General features: G+C 47.5%; 1 protein-coding gene across 1 annotated transcript in view; it reads right to left on the reverse strand.

The window, feature by feature from the left end:
- LOC128724091 (uncharacterized) overlaps positions 1 to 13,356 on the reverse strand; it is a 64,649-nt gene that overhangs the window by 33,267 nt on the left and 18,026 nt on the right. The window lies entirely within an intron of this gene.

A 13,356-nucleotide genomic window follows, 5' to 3' on the forward strand; every position in this document is an offset into this window, starting at 1 on the left:
CACCTTCATCCTGGCTCATTGGCTTTTCTCACCGGGACGTGCGTTTCAGAAGACACATCCACGTGCCTGCCATCCGAGACGACGAGCCATTGTTTTTGATTAATTATTCCCAGTTTGTCGAGCGGGTGGGAGCTCTGCTTGATTGAACGAGTGGGACAATCTTTTTCCAGCACGCCAACAAGCGCTCGTTTGCGAGAGGTTAACGAAACCGAAGCGCTTTCTGGGTGGGTTTTGTTGTAACGGGAGTTGGATCACACAGTTGACGGAGGTTTGTTACGGTGCCTTTGGGAATGTCCAAACACACCTAAAGCTTTAAAAAAACCAAAAAAATATCATCAAGGTTCAGTGGAAGTAAAGTTTTGCCTTATTTTGCATTGGAAAATTCCCCTAAAACGCTTTCAATGTTGCACTCATTTCATATGTGCCGTGTGATCGAGCTCGAGTTGGGAAAACTCCCACTAACACTCAGCTCTCTGGTTTGGGGGGGGACAAAAATCCAATACCAACCTGTGTTGCAGGTGCATATTGCACCGTCAGCAGCTATGTCCCGCGGGAGAGTGGATTTGGAAATAACATCAGTTTCTTTTTTCTCCTGCTGCTGTTGTTGCTGTTAGGTTTTCATCTCACCCGTGGCAAATCCAATGGAGAAGAAGCGAGCCGGACATCAACAAACACAAAAAAAATGGCACCGGCCGAGGACACCGTGTTTCTGTTCAATTTCACTCGGTAATAAAATGATTTCTATGCTAATTTTTTAGCCTTCCCGGGAGGCATCCACCCTCACGGATGCACTCACCGCATCCATGCATACCGATGACCGGTGGGAGAGTAGAGCCTCCCAATCCCCCGTCCGGATGTCGATGGTGGAACCAGAACCAGGAACAACTGCATCCAATTTGGGACGCTCCAATCGGACAGGTTAGTAAATGGGTGCGCGTGCGCGTTCGCGTGCGCATTCCAACAGAATGCACCCTTTTCGAAGTGGTTCCGGGTGTTGCAGGTTAATTTTGTCGCACCGGAGAGCATCCTCGAACCGGTGGCGTCATAACTCGTCGTCGGGGGTTATTGCGATTAACAAATGAACGGACGGGTGTGGCGTCGGTGTGCCTAAGCCCCCAACCGGTGCGCTTATTGATGTGCTAATGAGATTAACAAGCTAAATCCGGGCGCTAATCTCGTCGGTGTTCACGCCACGGACACTCCGAAGGGTGAAGGGCCAAAATAGAGGGACGGATAGCGAAAATAATCAAGCGGTAATAAGTGTGACCGAGTGTGCGTGTATCATGCGACTCGGGATGAGTGGATTTTTCTCTGACAAGCCATGGCCGGAGGCATAGTTTTAATTAGTTGCGGACGGTCGGATGAATTTGAGTCTTTTAATGCTGCTGGTGGTAGGTTTCCTCTTTTTAAATAAGTTGTGATTTGTTTAGAGGAAATGGTACACACACAAATACCATTTAGAAATCATCGTTAGTTTATATTATAATTATTATATAGATATTATATTATCTCAACTGAGCCTCCCCCGTACGCAGGATTGACTTTCCAGCGACGTGAAATTCTAAGTCATAAAAAACCTTAGCTTATCTTAACAAGGTAGGCCTTGACCGTACACCGGTTGTCGAGCCATTTAAGAAAAAGAAGAAAATCATATAGATATTACAGCTAGTTTTAAGCTAAAAATATTTTTATATACTATTCCTTGAGCAAGAAAGTATATTCCTCGATCATTTAGATATAAATGTAACGAAAAACTATTGCTTTAAATATTTCAAACGGTGCTCTGTAAATATTTTAACGAAATACTAAAATAACTTAGCAACAACGTTATAATTGGACGATGTTATGTTATCAAACTCACTAAGAATGCTGATCAAACATTTGTATAATCTTTCACAATGTTCATGCATTTAGTTAGCTTTTCCAAAAGAAATGCGTACAAAGTTTTGCTACTGCAAGCGACCTCTGTCAACTGTGAGCCTTTTTGACCAAAGTCCTGTTTTTCCTGCTTCAAATTTTCCCCAACAACAAACTCAACGGCAAAACGGTGCGCACAACAGGATTAGCTATTCGCCCGCCGGCAGTCCGATTCCGGTGCAGCTCTGTGCTAGTTATTTGCCATTTTCATCAACAGTCTCTGGCACTCGGCATCCTCGGACTCGGACCCGTGCAAACCGATCATCGAGTATAAACATGCAGCGCCGCCCACGCCCCGAGGGGATGAATTGGGCGCTGCTGATTCTAATTTACCGATTTTCAGCATAGATTAGCCGAATGAATAAGAAATGAAATCAGCAAATCGACAGAACAAATAAGCCGGTGGCGTTGGCACGCGAGAGGACGACAAAAAAAAAACAGAAACGAAAACAAGGACCTGTCCTGTCCTTTCCGTGTCTGCGTGCTTTCGTCCCAGGGCTGGGGTGCCGAGCCGGATAGAAAGAAAATTAAAACACCCACCAGGGTGGAGGCTTTTTCCCGGGGGTACAGGCTTAAACAACGACAACGAAAGGAAGAGATTGAGAACGAGAGAGAGAGAGAGAGAGAGAGAGAGAGAGAGATGGAGCAAAAACACACCAGAAGAGAAAAAAAGAAACAAGTTAAATAAATAAATAAATGCGCTGAATAAATGAATGGGACTGTTTATTTTCGTGCTAATTATGCTGAACGCGAACGGTCCGGTCCGGAATCGCGTCGACAGCACGCAGCCCGCATCCTCGCGCGAGGTCGCGAAGGATGGTGCATAATTTCACCTGACCCGGGTGCGAACGGATCGGGTATGGTCCGAATTTTCTGGCATCTGCATACGCATATTTCCTCGCACCCATCGCGGGCTAGATTAAATCTGTTTGTTAATCTAAAGTGAACAGTTGATTATGGCACACACACACATTTCCTAATCGGCACCGTCAGCTTCGAACAAGATCGAATCGATCGATTATTGCGACCACGGGGGGCAAAAAAGAAAACCTCCGTTCGTTGGGAGCACCAGGAGGGACCTTTTTTTTTTTAGCCACCGAATTGGAAATGAACGTCGCCTAAGAGTGAGCCGCTAATCGATCGCGTACATTAAAGTAAACACGGTGCGAACGGGAACGATTGGCATTTCCGTTTCGTCGTCACCGTGTACCGGAAGTAAGGGTGGAGGATTGGTTTTTGCTTCCTTTTTTTTTCTTCGATGTTTGCCCAACTGCGGAAATAAAGCACGCGGCAGAACACTAGCACTAGCTGGAAGAAAAAAGCGAGGGAAAAATGTATAACACCGATTCTCCAAAGCTCTAGTGAATGAAGGAAAAGCCACGGCTTGGTGCGTAATGATTTACGTAAGCGACCGCATAACGCACCTTCTGAAGTTTTTTGGGGGAAAAATGGCAGCCATTTAAACGAGCGAATGGAAATCAATTCCCGCGTGCGAATAAATCATTCCCATTTTGGTGTGGAACATACTCGAGGTCACCGTTGTGCCGCAATGGGCTGCCATAAAGCATTCAGTTCTCAGCTATTTCTCAAGGTGCCAGGTTGATTAGGGTGTGGGTGCGGTGTGCGTAGGAAATTAACGGTTTTCCCTCGCTTTATCACAAACATTCCACCTGGGTTGGGTGCTGGGTTGAATGGTTGAATGGACACCTTGACCAGGTCCGGGAAAATGGTTCGGGAAAAACGGGGCGTTTATTTTGATTCCTAAACACTCCTTTTAAATCTCACCGGTTTCGTAGCTTTATCGGTGGAAAACCCTCACAAACATCTGCCGAATAGGGCAGAGACACATTCCCTGATAGTTCCTGCCAACACACACACACACACACGTTCCACCCAATGTCACCCAAGCCGAACAGAAAGGCGACGGCGTCACAGAGAGAGTGAGAGAGAGAGAGAAAATGAAGCTGGTAATTAAAAATTTTAATCATGCATAAGCCGAATGGCTTTTCACTACGCCACTGCTCTCCGGTTCCAGGGACGTTTTCCCTTCTAACGTCCCTGTCGCCTGGTTCGTCAGATCTGGCGCTGTGGAAATAAAACACCCACGTCGAAAAAAAGACACAAAAAAACAACCCTCAGTCTGCATCGGAAAACTAGCTGACACAAAACGGGACACCAAGTCAGTTGTAACTTTAATCCCCAACCTGTTCGAGGAAAATATGCTCCTTTTCCCGAGTGTGCACATGTGTGGGTGGGTGGGTGTGAATGCGCCTACGATAACCCGTTCCCAATGGAGGAAAAAAGGGGGCAAAAAAAGAAACAAAAAAAAAAACGTCGAGATAACGTTGGATGGCGCGAGCTGCGGCACCGAAACGTTGATTGCACTCATTTACAGCTCGGAAGGCTATAATTATCGCAACAACATCAAAACAACGGCACCGGGCTCCGGAATGGCAGCCCTCGGAGCCATTCGGGACTCGGGGCGTAATCATCTTTCATTACCATCGTACTTTCGTCCTTCGTCCTTTCAGGTTGCATCCCGCCGGCTTGTGGCTCACGTTACACGACGCAAAGCCCCGGTTAGGTGCCACCCTAAGCGGGGGTGGGTTTTGTAGTGACACATTTTCACCACCCCCCACCCTTTCAGTGCGACGAACGCTACAGGTGTGTGGGAGAGCACGCGCCTCGTAACTAATTCGTGCCGCAAGCTGACGAATGAAATGGAAAGCGAGGGCGTATTCTTTTGCTCTCTTGTTTATCTGTTTTTTTTTTTGTTCGTTCTACCCACCCACTAGCGCGTCTGTCACTCATCGGGCGAGAGAGAGAGAGATGGAGAGAGAGAAACGGCCCATAACCGTTCCGGTGTATCGTTTTACGACGGATCCGGATGTTTCGCATCCGTGTGCCACGTGCTATTGGGAAGCGGTGGGGAGGGTTCTCTCCACGTTCCGTTTCCGTTTCCGCATCTTCCATCACATCTGCCCCAGCGTCCATTGCTGATGGTGCCCCGATGCGGTTCGTTGCTTTCGGATGCGAACGTGATGATATTTTAACATCTTTCTCTCTATCTCCCCGTGGGCGGAACGCTGCGAACCCCACGGGAACGGATGGACACAAATCATTTCCGGTTTCGGGTGGTACTTCCGGTGGCGCAAAATCGTGCAAATGTATGCTGCTCAAATCTGTCCTCAGGATGTCTGGCACTTCCCCAAAACGAGCTCGGAAGTTAGCAAAAGTTTGACCTTCTGCCCACCGGAATACGCCAAAAGCATCGAAATGATCGGTGAAACGCAAATCAAAACACGTAAACACACTCACACGCACACACGCGCAGTTTCACACACAAAGGTATTCCAAAGAAGCTCCTGCTAAGCCTACTTGGATGGAGCGGAAAAAAAAGAGCACCATTCGTGGAACCGGCGGCTCTCGGATTTCCCGCTCCATTTTTCATCGCTCTGCCAACCCACGTCACCGTTCGTGTGGGGGTGTTACGGTGATGTATGTACTACGTGGTAGCACGGTACAAGGATCCCCACCAGGCGTTAGCACGAACTCTGCAAGGACGATCAACCCCGAAAGCCGAAAGCTCCACACATGACATCCGGCAAGTGTAAACATGCATTCGAGGGAGGGAAATTCGAGAAGCATGACCATAAATTACCGTCTTCTCGGCGGTCCCTTCACACACACACACACACGCCGTCGGTGTCATCGAAGCCAACGTTTCGTCAGTGGGGGAGGTTTGAGATTTTTTTTCGCACTTTCTCTCTCTCTCTTGACGTTCGTTTCCTTCGCTTTTCACCGAGGGAAAGCGCCTCGACGTAACCCCGCTATCAGCGTCATTTGTGGTCGCTCCCGGTGGAAGATTATTAATACCGGGTTGGTTTTGCATCCACCCCCTCCGGAGGGTCTGGGTTGAATGGCAAAAAATGTACACCCATGATTAAGGACACCGGTGCGAGTGTCCGACGAAATGGACTAAGCATGCGCCACTTACTGCTGGTGGAGCTGGTGGTTTTTTTTTGCTTTTGAAACAGCAACGAATGGCCACTTTCACGCGTTCGTTAGCGGCCTCTTGCGAGGTATGTTGCTGGGTACCTTTTTTTTGCCTCCCATTCAAGGAAAGGCAACGGGGAGTTAATTAAAATTAAAAAATGATCCTGCATGACATGTGACCGGGGTGTGAGTGTGTTGTGGTAAAAGGGGTTGAATCGCTCAGGGAATTATAGGTTTTACGGCGCAGCGCTTCCGTTCGTGGATGAGTTGATGAGTGGATACGAAAAAGGGGTAAAACCCGGCTGTTTTATGCCGTGGGAAATGATACCGGTGATGTTATATGAGCTTTATCCCATTTTATTGCCTTATAGCCTTTAGGATGTATAGAGAGCAAATAATAGGTACGAAATGTTCATCAAATGTTCATCGAAATGTTCATTCAAATTCATCCTTTTGCATTTCATTCAAAATTGAACGGTTTAATTACTTCGTTTCATTTTTGAAGCGACTATGTGTAAGAATCTCACCGAATAGACACGGGATAATACTAAATAGTCTCCTATATGTTAATTAACGCACTGCTCGTCAAAAACATATAATACGGCTTACGGTCATAACAATAAAAAATCAAATAAAAGGTCAAAAATTATATTTGTTTAAAAAAATAATTTGAATTATCACCTGATTGCATTAAGATAACTTATATGATATTTGACTAATGGTAAAATACCGAAATTAAATCAATTTTTCGATTTAAGTAAAAGTTTTCCTTATGCCAGTCAAGCAATATATCCACGCTTAAAATGAAATCGAAAGAGAGATATAAACAATAACTCTGAGGAAAAGAAAATGTCTGCTACATTCATTAAATATCTAAACGCACCATAAACAAAAAGCTGGTGTTAAAGCACGAAACAGGAACACCTAAGAGCAGTAACATGTTCGAGAATCGAGTACAATCGATAACATGATCAAACCAGAATAATTCAACCATTGATAAAAGAGTAGAAATTTGTCTATGATGTGTTTCACATGCTTCGCTTTGATCAATCTTATAGAAAGCCTTAAAATCAAAACTAGACACACAATTTCTATAATGGTACACAAACTAATGAAGATATCCTTTCGCAACTCGAAAGAGCATTTCCTAATGAACTATGCCCTATTCAAGAGGCTTTCGCTCGGAAGCATATTTGAAAACCGCACAATATCCTTTCGCTAAAGATTTGAGATAAATTCGAACATGTTTTAAACAAATATGCTAGCCTTCTGCCCCACATCGCATAATAATCATTTTCCCCTAGTCATCAAAACGATGCAAAACAACCCAAGATGCCTCCTTTCTCCTTAAGTCCTAATCTTATCAATCACGGTTTAGCCGTGATACGCCTCTAAGCCATCAGAACATCCCTTCCATTTGTGCTGATGAATGCATTCCAGCCCGACCGAGTGTTATGTCCCTTCGGAATTCATGGTGGAGCTTTCCATTTTCACTCTCTCTCTCTCTCTCTCTCTCTCTCTCTCTCTCTCTCTCTCTCTCGCTCACTCATGTCCTTTTTGGTCCTGCCAAACGAGGAAGGAGGATTCAATTTCAAGGCCCACAAATAAGTGACCCACTCCCGGGGCTCCGAGCCTCGAGGATCACTTGCCTTACGAAAGTGAAAGTCAATCTTTTTCCGGCCCCGCACATTTCGGGGAGTGGATTTTTCTGTTCGCCTCCATTTTCCACGCATCCAGCCTCTGACAAATCCCTTTTTTTTGTGGACAAAAAAAGGACACTCGAACGTCCCGTCAACGTGTGTTCGCTCTGTGTCCCTGCCCGATGGCTAACCGGCTCCGATCATAGATTCATGTATTCCGGCCACCCGAAACGGGGGCGCATGCAAATAAAATCCCCACCCACTGGGCATGTTGGGTGGGGGGGGAGGGGAGCCTTTACTGAACCCACCAAACCCCTCGATTTTCGTCGAAAAGAAAGCCACAAGAAAGCAACAGTGCCCGCGATGCCAACTGTTGACGCGAACACGAGCCACCCACCGGAATTGGGTCCGCGTTGCGGCCAGGGAAATCAGCGGAAAAGCCATCACGAGCGAATGAGTGGGTGGGTGGGTGGGTGGGATCTGCGTCCCCAAGGAGCGGATGGTCCGGTTTGTTTGTTTGCAATCATATTTTCCCTCCCATTGCGAGGGCCGGGGCTTTGGTGGATCCGATGCTTCGATGTTCCGATGGCTTTATCTTCGGTTCGATGTTTTTCCTGGTTAGGGAGTTTTTTTTTTGAGAGCCTCCTTCAGCCTTCACCTCGAGGGATGGACCGTAAATTATGAACCGAGCTCATCGCTACTCATCGAATTCGTCCGACTTGACTCACTCAAATTCCACGTCACCGTGTGGCTTTGATGGCTTCTGGACTGAAATGCAATCAAACTCCTCCCGCTGTGGAAAATGTGCTGCGTTGGTGAAAATTTCCTCTGGGAGGCGCAAAAAAGTGTCGAAATTTTCTTCAGTTGCCCGGCCACCCACCATCGAGCTGAGAGTTGGTTCAAAACAAGCGCACATTCGAGGAAATAAATACGCTGCTGAACGATGGTATCGGAAGCGGATTTGAGTGGTGCTGGTAGCTTGGCGTTTACGCGTGTAGTTCCTCGTGGCGTACGTTGAGCCGCGCTCGAGGAGAGAGATTTAATATTAGATTACTGCTTGAGCTCGCTGTTTTACATTTTGCCGCTGTAAGCTAGAGAGGTGGGTTGTAAGCGCTGTGAAAAGATCGGTCGGGTCCACTTTTATGGCATCAATCTGCGATCTGTATGGATTCTGTTCAAGATTTCTCGATGGAGCTCTTTTTATGGCTGCACCGCCGGAATATGCTTCGGTGTTTGGGTGTGTTGGTGGGTGGTTCTACAAAATAAATGTCCTTTTTTTTAGATTTCCCATTAGAATTCCAAATAAGAGACGCATGATTGTTAGATAAAAAATATCTAAAAGTGGTATTTGTTTCAAAAACTAATAAGATTTACGAGAATATTAAGAAAGAAATGACAATAATGTCTATTGATTGTGCAAAATATTTCTATTCCATTTAAAAGGAACAAATCCCTTTGTGACTGGTATAACCCTTTCGCTTGTTTTTAAATAAATAGTAAAGCTTTTACATATAAAAACATATCATATTCCGTGAAACAAAGCCAACACTGAACAATTATACTTATGTCAGGTGGCAATTACTTTGGTTGTATAATTTTCGAACAGTATACAATAATTTACTATACTTCTTTCCCCCGCAAAAAAAACAACACCTTCACAATACCGCACATAATCAAACGGGGATTCCCTCGGCGTAATCCGGCTCAGCCCACCTTATCATCGGCATAAATTATGCACCATCGTCGCGTTACAATTTCGAGCAGCCGTGGTGGTGTGTTTTTTTCACTCTTTTTCATCGCTTCGCCTTGTTGCGGCGTTGTTGCGGCACCCGAAACCGAGAAAGACCGGTGACAAGGGAAAACCAAACCTCTCGCAATCTGGCCAACGAGCTACTTGATGGCATCGCGAGGGTGTTAAATGAGCGGCGGCTTAGGAAAATCTTAATATCCACCAAAAATTTATGAAAATGAACAATCCATTTAATGCAGCGTGGCACGGCACGCGAGCGTGCCTTCCCGTTCCGTGATTGCAGATTTTCTTTCCGTCGGCATCACTTCATCTTACGTGTGGAGCAAAAAAAATGGGGAAATGGGAGTCGCTTGTGCGTCCACGAAAAGTGTCCTGAGCTGGCTGGTTGGCTGGTGTTGGCAGTAGGCTATGCCGTTACTGGGCGACTCGCTCGACGTCGGCATGTAGTTTCCCGAGCCTTGGAAATTGTTTTTCCTTCACCATTTTTTCCGCTCCAAGCCTGCTTGGATGCCGGCGTCGAAAGGCGACGCGACGGTGTCGAAGTGAGTTGCAAAGAAGGAAAAAAAAGATCCTGTCGGTAATTCGGTGGCAGCGAAAATTCCACAAGCTGCTCGACAGCAATGAGAAGAACGGAGTAGGAAAAATAGGAACAGCAACAAAAAAAAGAAGCTACCATCTTGAGCGAAATCTCATCGCGTGCCTTCGCTGGGAGGCGCAAAAATATGAACTCCTTCGCAATCGCCCAGCGGCACAGATTCTATTGCCGCTTCGCTTTTTTTTTCCTTGTCTTCTTTTCTTTTCCACCTTTCGTTCTAGCCGCCGGCAGCATTTGCTTGCGCCCATTAGCCCCCACCACGGCAAGAAGAAGAAAAAACCGGAGCCCATCGTAAGCCTTTTGTGGAAGCCACCCGGAAGTGTCGGGCTGACGAAAAGACAAGAGGGAAAAACCCGAACCCCGGAAGCAGAACTGTGCCAGGGAAGCCGGTGAACGGGAGCCGGAGAAATTCAAATAAAATTCTCAGCAAATGATTAATGCGCTTCACCGCGCCCTTCCTGGTTCGGCTCGGTTATTTAATAATGCTGAATTTTCATTCTGCCAAGATGGCAAAATGATTTATTAAATTTTTCGTCCACCCTCCCCACGCCGGGATTTCTTCGCAGCGCCAAAGCCGACTGGCCACACGGGCAGGATTGATGTCGAGCTTCCCTGCTGGGGGTGAAACCACACCCACACCCACTGGTGGGAGTTGGTGCTTAGGAAAGGCAGACCATTTGCACCAGCCGAGAAGCGATGTGTGAGGCAGAGCATTTTCTTCTCGGCACTCGAGCATCGATCTCCAGCAAGCACTCCCAGCGGGAAAACCGACACGGGGCGAGTCCGTTTTTCTTTCTCTTGGCGAAAAAGCGCACCTCCCGGCGGGTGTGACATCTCGGTTTCTCGGTGCGAGAACAGCTGCGATTCGGTGCCGAGAGAAGAAGCAAAAAAAAAACAGAAAAAAGGGGTTAAGTCGAGAAAATTAAGACAGATTTTCACCGCGCAAGCGAGGCGCCATAAATGTGCTCCGAAACTGTGCTAAATGGGTTGGATTTCGGCCGGATAATAGAGATAGATGGCGCGGAATAAGTTTGCTCCGCCTGTGACAGGTTGTCGAACGCACACGTTGAGTAATGGCAGTGGTGGCTGGACGAGAACGTAAAACCCCATCGAACGAGCGCCGCTCGAGCGGCCTTTGTGTGCCAGCTTGTGAGACGACATTTTATTAACTCGCTTTCGCGGCCCCTCGAAGGAAGCTAACGGGTGCGAGCCCAACAAAATGACACCATTCCACGCGGGAAAGCATTTCTCGAGCATCCAACCACAGCCGCTAAACACAGCAAATAGTGCATTCCTGTGACAGCTCTCATTGACAGGGCTTTCGACGGGGATTTTAAAGCCGCAGTCTCGCGGTGCTTTTTCAAACAACCACAAGACCCAGTGCCGGTTGATGGGTGGAAAAGTATAAAACAACAAGCTAAGCGAACAATGGTGGCCGGTTCTCGAGGCGCATCCGACACCAACGGAAACGAGAAGAAACAAAAATCGAACAGAAAAATCAACCCCATCGGGTTTGGCAATCTTCGCGGTTGCGAGCTTCCTGTCCGGGTTTTACTTGTGTCGTGTTCTCTTGTTGCTTGTGTTTTGGCCTCGACGGCACGTCACGAACGGTTTTGTACACTGACCGGCGTGATGTCGTCCCTTGTTCCGTGAAAACCCGGAACATCTACCAAAGGATGTGGAAAGTAAAACCCCCACAACCAAGCCGGTGCTTCCGGTTGACGATGCGGGCATTTCGCTCATTTTATCGCTCGTCCCGGTGGGATTAACTTGTTGAGCAGCGTTCGGGGAAGGATTACATCCGTCGGTTCGCTGACTGGCAGCTGGGAGCAGGGAGCTATCGGTTGCCTTTTTTCCCGAAATTACGCCCCCAGTTTTTCAGTGATCGCGGTTTCTTAAGCCCAATCGGACACACTGATTGGCTTCCCGTTTGGCCGCTTTCAAAAAGCCGCTTAAGGATGTTTTTCAGTGTTTTTTTTGAGTCCCTTTAACAGGCGAACGTTTGAACCGGCGCTCGAGATGCTAATACATCCTTTAAGGTGTCACATTATTGCCCACCATCGTCCGGAATTGACCGGAAGCCTTTCTGGAGTGTTTCCCAGTGCATTTTCTCCCCGTCAATGTTTATTCATGAATCAACCGAGCGCATCGGAACGGGCTCCAGCAAAACTCCACCCGTAAATAATTCACTGCGACGATCTGGTCGCTCGAAAAAAAAACCCGAAAATCAATCAACCAGCACCAGGTCGGGGAAGGCAAGCGAAAAAAAGGGACCAAACAACAGAAGAAAAAAACACACGAAAGAACCGAACTCATCGATTTCATTGACATTCACGGCCCGAGTCGAAAGTCGATCAGTTGGGATCGCTTTCCGGTTCGCCGCCCCGAGATGAGGCGGATTCGTATGCGAGCGACGTGTTTCGTGTTGTCGTGTCCTTGCGAATCGGTTCCATGGCATTGGTTCCAGCTGGCCACGGGTGGTAGTGTAAAGCATTCCCACCAGCCACGAATGGAAAAGGACCTCCTCCGCGTGACAGCCCGTCCTTGGCGCGCACCGTCGTCGTCGTTATCAGTCCCAGATTCCGCAGCAATGGCCATTCGCCATTGCGCCACGCTTCCCGAAAGGGATACAAATGGTGGTACACTGATTTTGCGCCTTCGTCCGTGGCGTGGGTGGGAGTGCGAATGTTGGACGCATTCTTCTTGCACGTCTTTTCGCCGGGCACGTTCACGGCCACGTTTCGCTTGACATTCCAACACGCTGCTGACAATCGACCCGAGCCTCCGGGGGTGGAAAACTACGCCGATAACAGGCAGAAACTATCGTCCTGGAAAGCTGAGGGCTTTGAGAGCAAACGCTTTCGAACCGGAAACGGGTAGCGGATGCGGAAATCTGCCGGTAAGTGTGCAATTGACAGGGTAAAAGTGTTGGGCGTTTTTTTTCTGTAAGCCAAGCTGCGTTTTTAGTCTCGCTCTTCGAAAACCCCAAGCAGATGCCACTGAAACAATGTTTGCTTTGTTGCGAGCTCTCCCTCCCCTAGTGGGTGGGTTCGTGGGGTGGTGGACGCGAAACTTTTCAAATTGATGTCAAAATTTGATGCAAAAAGAAAAAAAAAATAGAATATCCTAGAGGCAACGGTGTTTTCTACCCATCGATGCTGTCCCCTTAAATCTCGTGTCAAATGGCTCCGGCGTGGGTGTAGCACAATATTCACCCCCCACATCCTTGCGGACGATGAATGTTTTCCTCACTTAAGCGTGCCTTTTTCCCAACAGTCAACAAATAGCGGCTACTTCACCGATTCCACGAGCGATGCCACACTCGGGCAGAAAGGCGCCCATCGCCGTCGAGTGCCACTTTCGAGGTGGGCGGCTTGAGTTTGCTTTCAAAACCGAAAGCCAAGAGTGGTGCTTAGTGTCGATTGACGGGGGGTTTTTATTTTCCCCCCACACACCTC

This window comes from Anopheles nili, chromosome 3 (genome assembly GCF_943737925.1).
Source record: "Anopheles nili chromosome 3, idAnoNiliSN_F5_01, whole genome shotgun sequence".
NCBI classification, from domain to species: Eukaryota; Metazoa; Arthropoda; class Insecta; order Diptera; family Culicidae; genus Anopheles; species Anopheles nili.